Raw genomic sequence first — 6,323 nt, 5'->3', positions numbered from 1 at the left:
CGCTGGCATAAGCAATTTAGGCGAGGTAGATTGTACAGTCAGTGTTTAGTATAATATTTCTCCCCCGGTTTGGTATCTATAGTTGGAAAATCTGGCATGGGATCGTCCGTTCGTGGGAGCGTCGCAAGCTGAATAGAAACAACTAGAGTAGCTGTTCTTCAGCGCATCATTGATGTGTCACTCACGCTGTAACCAGACTCGAATTCTAGCTTATACTATCAGCGCCGAAATTGCAGGAACGCTATTTGATGGTCACTGAATGCATGTGGTAGCGACATAGCGAGTCGACACATGAGACGCCCTTCTGAACAGATTAACAGTTTAAAACGCTATGACGGCTTGTTTTGCCCATGTCGTATGGTCTACGTTTTAAATCCTCCCCACACGCGCACGCACGTACACGCGCGCACGCACGCATTTTGAAGTGTACGCTTGTAGCCAACTGGGTTAATCTCCGATCATCATTATTATCTTCCCTGTAAGCATGGTCATAACTACGTGAGTCTACACGGAATGACCCTGCTCTGTACAAGAAAAAGCCCCGTCTGTACACCATGGTGTGAGTCCGTGGTAACTTAGCCACGGATAACTCACACCCACGTATGATCTTCTTCTATCAGGGCGTCTTCCGGAACACCCTGGAGGTTCGCACCGGTGACCCCAAAGGCAACCCGTGAGACGGCTCCAACCACACAGCAAGTAAGGGCTACCCAATGGTTCAAGGAGCCCAGCATGCTTCGGAAGAGGGAGTTCGAGAAATGCACAGTGAGGGAACGGGATGCAAAATTAAGGACGTGGACCGATACGGGAGACGACCACGCCTCCGCTTCTCCTTAGGGCACTTCTTAGAGCAATTCCTCAGAGCACCTGAATTTGTCTCAAACGGCCAGTCCTGTTTCCGTAAAAGTATTATATTTTGTATGAAATTCGCACACAATTTAAGCAGACGGAAAGCCCAGCAATCTTCAGCCTCCTTTCTCAAGAAAAAGCGCTTTGAGGGCACTGCGCCAGCCCTATAGTGGTAGCGCACCGAGTAATTCCACTTCGTTACTTAGTAATCACTTTTCTAACTCTTTTTTCGCAAAAACGTCAAATCACATGATCTTAATAGACACCGATTTAAGAAAGAAAATACCACCTGATGGCTTGGTAAGCTGTTCATTATCGTGAGGGCTGCGCAAACCAGGAAAATATCGTTGAGAGAATTTTTTTATAACTTGGGGGGCATATACTTCCAGTGTGCGATGCATGGCCGGTGATACGAAGAAGCATACCGATAGCTACACACAATACATATAAAACAACATCATATAAAATATAAGCCCGAGGAGCCAACAGTAGCCGTATAAATTGGAACATGCACTGCCTGGGTGTTTGCGGAAGTGCGCGGATGAACGAGGTGCACACCAAATAAAAAAAACATGCCCTCGAGGCTGTGCCAACACCAAGCAAATGAAGTCCTTCAACTAAGCCGTCCCTTCTCAGAACAAGCCCAAGGTGTAGTCTTCGTTGGGACAACACGGACAACACTTTACCATGGGCCCCTTCAGCGGAATGGAGAAGCTGTTATCGAAGCGTCAACAAAGCGGAAGTGGTCGAAATATGAGTGGCTCAGCCAAGAGCCGTGGTGGAGGCTTCCTCCCGCTGGTTCTGGGGCGAGAAATACGCTTCACTCAGATCCGTATTGAAGTTGCCAACTTTCTCGGAAGATAATGACGTACAATACGTGCGGCAGGGAACTAATTCTTCCCCGAATTACTGAATTTTGGTATGAAAAAGATTAAACCCCGCCGTCTAACAACGACGATCGTTAAATGTCGCTGATATTTCGACGTTGCGACGTCCGTAAGACGTCTAAACTTCTCTATAAGAAGCTCTGTCATGCGGGATATCTTCCGATGGCAAACATTATGCTCACGAAGAAAAATGTGTAAGCTTCAGGTTCTCTATAACATAAATATAGGATTAACTGGAATTGACCAAAATTCTTCCTAAAAACGCCGAATTCCATGGTGGCACGAAGATACAATTTAGAAAAAGAAAGCCTACCTGCCGCGGTGGCTTAGTGGATATGGCGTCGCGCTGCTGAGCACAAGGACGCTGGTTCATTCCCGGCCGCGGCGGCCGCTTTTGTGATGGAGCCAAAAATAAAAAAAAAAACGCCCGTGTTCATGAGATTTAGGTCGCACATTGAAGATTCCCTGACCAAAACTAACCCGAAGACCTCGACTAGGGGGCGCCGCATCGCCTGGTTGCGTCGGCACGTTAAACCTTATAATCAATCAATTAATTTAAATACATTAGACCGTACCAGTGCCGCATCAATGTACTTGAAAATTCCTCCTTCCCAATACAATTAAGGATTGGAACATGCTCCCAAATTAAATTGTGCACGCACCAAGTGTGTTGACTGCTACTAAAAGTGTTTCCTGGGTGCTATGTTTGATTTTGTTGGTGTTGACCAGATCTTGTTGCTATGTTCTGAACCGTTAAAAGTCAAATTCGTATTCTCATTCTCGGGCTTGCTTTTCTATGATTACTTGTGGTTTTTGTGATTACTAATTAACCCCTATACAAAAATGCCAATCGGTCGCTGTGGGTAATTGGAATAAATAAATAAAACTAAATGTACGATGGTGGAAACACAAAGCTTTCGTGTGTGCGAAAATCAAATGGCAAAATGCCATAGCCAAAGCCGCTGCAGCCAAAGTGAAAGCGTGAATGATCAAAGTGCAAACTGCCTGAGAGTCAAGTTAAACCTAATTCAAACGCGAATTCCTCCCGCCCCCTGTGACCCCTTCTCCCTTGACATCGTGAGACGGAGGGGATTTAAACTTTGTTTGCAGAGGGAATGCGTTGAAGGTGTTGTGTGTGATGTTGTTTAAATGAATAGGCGACACGTATAGTAAACCGGCCAAAAAAATTGAACTTGCAATTTTGGCGCAGAAAAATCGAGCGCACTAGGAGGAACAACCCTGTGGAAGCGCGGCGTCAAGCGCCCGCTCAAAACGGTTTAAATGCCGCGCCGAAGTGTGCCGCGTGCCATGGCATTTAAAAATGACGGACACATTTCAGGCATCGGTTCAGAGGACGGTATGGTTAGCGTTGTTTTTCGTGGTTCACCGCATTATTTCGCTTTTTTTTGCTTGCGTCTGTGTTTCCGATATATGCAGTGGATCAGATCATCGTATATGTTTGAAATTGCTAATTTTAAGAGACTGCCCGCTAGTAGTGCTCTTGTAGTATGTACCGTTTTTGCGATTGTTCCCACATTTACGGTTTTGGGCACGTTGCCACTGCTTCGAGTTTCAAAGGCACTGCGATACCGGAAAATGGCACGATCATCCAACAAATGGACCAAAAAGAGAACTTTCAAAGGTAATCGGTTTACGACCAAGCAAGACAGCAAGAAACCGGCTCGATGAAGCGCAAGCTTCGCGAAACTAGGTGAGATGCATAGTGGTGCATCTTTCGACGTAAACGGCGCAAGTAAAACTGGTTACCGCCTGATCGGCCTCGCACTTCTTCGTAGTTTTTGCCACAACGTAGCTGTGTGCAAAAAGTGCAACAAGGGAGAAATTACTTTGGAAGAGGCTATTGACAGGTGTAGTGGTTTGGCGTCCTCCATAAACGTCACCTGCAGCGAGTGCGATGCTATCAATGTCCCTGAGACATCCAGGTCCACTTCTGGAAACATCTTTGAAGTGAATGAAAGGTTCGTGTACTCCCTTCGTACCTGCGGAAAAGGGTTGGCATCGGTTCGCACCATGTGTGCTGTGCTCAATCTACAGCCACCGCCAACAAAGTTTGCGTCGTACAACGCAAGGCTTCTCGACGTATCCACGACCACAGTGAGAAATTGTATGGCAAAAGCTGCCGAATAACTAAAGAAAGCGGCCTTCCACTCTGAAGGAGAGCTGGAAACTGCGGTCATGGTGGATGGAACATGGATTAAGTGTAGCTATTATTCTCTGCATGGTGTCGTAGCAACATTATCAGCTGACACAGGCAATATGCTGGACTTTGAAGTAGAATCCAAGTTTTGTCACATCTGTGCTCGCAACCTTCCAACAGATGACAACATGAGTGCATATAAAGTTACCTACAATGGGACATCTGGTGGAATGGAATGTGCTGGAGCTATAAAAATGTTTGGACGTTCTCTTGAAACGCACCAGCTAATGTACACAAGTTACATTGGTGGTGCAGACACTAAGGCTTACATTTCTGTCAGAGACTCACAGCCCTACAAGAAGGCCATAGAAAAGCATAATTGTGTGGGACATGTGCTGAAGCGAATGGGCACGAGGCTCAGGAACACCAAGAAAAATTAGTAGGGGAAAAAGCTCGCCGATAGTCTGCCACTTTCAGGGAAAGGACGCCTCTCAGAAAAAGACATCGACTCCCTTCAGGTTTACTATGGCAAGGCTATCCGGGAAAATGTAGATAGTTTAGATAACATGAGGCGAGCTGTGTGGGCAATATACTTTCACAAGTTATCAAGAGATGCCAAGCCTTTGCATGGACTGTGCGCAAAACGACCATCATCATGGTGTGGGTATAATCGGGGCCTTGTTGAGGGAAGCGTGACCAACTCCCACAAACACAACATTCCTCAGGCCATGATGGACGTCCTCAAACCAGTGTTCAAGGCGTTGTCAGATACAGGTCTTCTGAGCAAATGTCTCCATGGAAGAACCCAGAACACTAATGAGTCACTCAACCAACTCATCTGGTGCCGCTGCCCCAAGACAACATTTTTCAGCGCCGACACGGTGAACACAGCAACTAATGATGGTGTAGAATACTACAATCATGGCAATTCCACAAGGAAAGCCGTTCCGGAAGCCCTTGGAAGTGTTCCAAGTGTGTTTTGTGACATTGCCTTCGACAGGATGGATAAAGAGCGTGTTCACCGGGCAGAATTCTATAGCTCCGTCGAAAGCAAAGAAAGACGACGGGTGAAAAGGAACACCAAGAAAGGTTTAACAGACACCTCTACAAAGCCAGCAGTGAAATGTATTCTCCTGGTTCAATTTAAGCATACTTGAGCAGCACGCAAACATAAAAGTTAATTTTTCTCAAATTGGGTTTTTTGTAACTTATTCAACTTCAATGCACCTTTTTTCGGGAAATATTGATTCGATTTTATTGAAACTTTACACGCATGTTCTACGGCTAATCGCAAATATTCGGAATTAAAGCAATTACGTTAGCACACATATTACTACTGCAAAAAAAGTATACTAGAAGACATCCCCTTACAGATGTGTGCATGCAGTGACATTATTTTTTGCGCCCATACTCCAAGTAGGGTATCAAATGTCTTTAGTTCAGATAACACCAATACTTATTTAGAATACCAGTGCGCGATATCATCACACTCCCCCTTTTTGTTCCAGAGAAAAGGTACATTGGATTAACAAACACACCTGAAATTGTGGGAGTGGGCCACAAGAAAGGTACACAATCTAGACCCAGACAAAGTGTTTCATGCTTCACCCAGAGGCATCTTGTCTGCGCACAACAAATTTGATCCGAATATCTTCAAGCGTTTCGGAAATATCACGTTAAATTTAACATGTATCATTTACCCTACCACACCTCCGTAAGGGACTTCATTTTAGTGCCTTCAACTTAGCCGAAGTCCAAAGCCAACGTACGCGCAACGAACCAAATTTAAATTCTGAGCTGCCCGAATGCGATGATGACGCAATCGGATAAACTTTGGCTTCATAATGCGAGGAACCCAGGTTCGATTACGACAACGGGAAATGTCTTATTCTCGTTTCATGATCGTGATTATTATTACATGCCCTCCCATGATGTCAAGTGGGCATTCCTGCAGAACGTTTGGTTACGATCGTCCATCAATGAGGCCAAAAATAACCTCGCTTTAAAATTGACATATGCATGAGCATTTATAGGGCACGGCAATAAACACCACTGAAAAAAACGCCCTTGCTTGCATGGTTATGCTTTGTCAATAAATCGCAGGTAATGGCCGTTAAGCCTGCGTGACCGCACTTATTACGCTTTTTCGGCCACGCATACTGAATAATTTTTCTTGGTGGAGACACATAAATAAGGTTCAATTGTGAGACATAGCATCGAAGAAAAACCTAGGTGTTCCCCCAAGCTGTATCTTAACATATGTGTGAGTTACGTGACCGAAATCTGTGTCGCAGAGTTTTGCGGGCTAAGTTCCGTGTTTCTGTAAGTACGATGTCGCTAAAGAGGGAATTACTCTGACGACTTAGCGGCCCCACAGCGGGCTTCCACGCGAACAATTCGCAATGCGAAAACCAAGCCGTCAAAGCGGC

The 6,323-nt window shown here is 45.4% G+C and overlaps 1 pseudogene; it reads left to right on the top strand.

Annotated features, from left to right (window-relative positions):
- Positions 1–602: 602 nt before the first annotated feature.
- On the top strand, positions 603–5,041 carry LOC144179803 (uncharacterized; annotated as a pseudogene).
- The last annotated feature ends 1,282 nt before the right edge of the window (positions 5,042–6,323 follow it).

Source organism: Haemaphysalis longicornis, unplaced genomic scaffold (genome assembly GCF_048455015.1).
Source record: "Haemaphysalis longicornis isolate Haplotype H1 unplaced genomic scaffold, Haemaphysalis longicornis Haplotype H1 scaffold_4, whole genome shotgun sequence".
NCBI classification, from domain to species: Eukaryota; Metazoa; Arthropoda; class Arachnida; order Ixodida; family Ixodidae; genus Haemaphysalis; species Haemaphysalis longicornis.
This window is presented reverse-complemented; position numbering and strand designations above follow the sequence as displayed.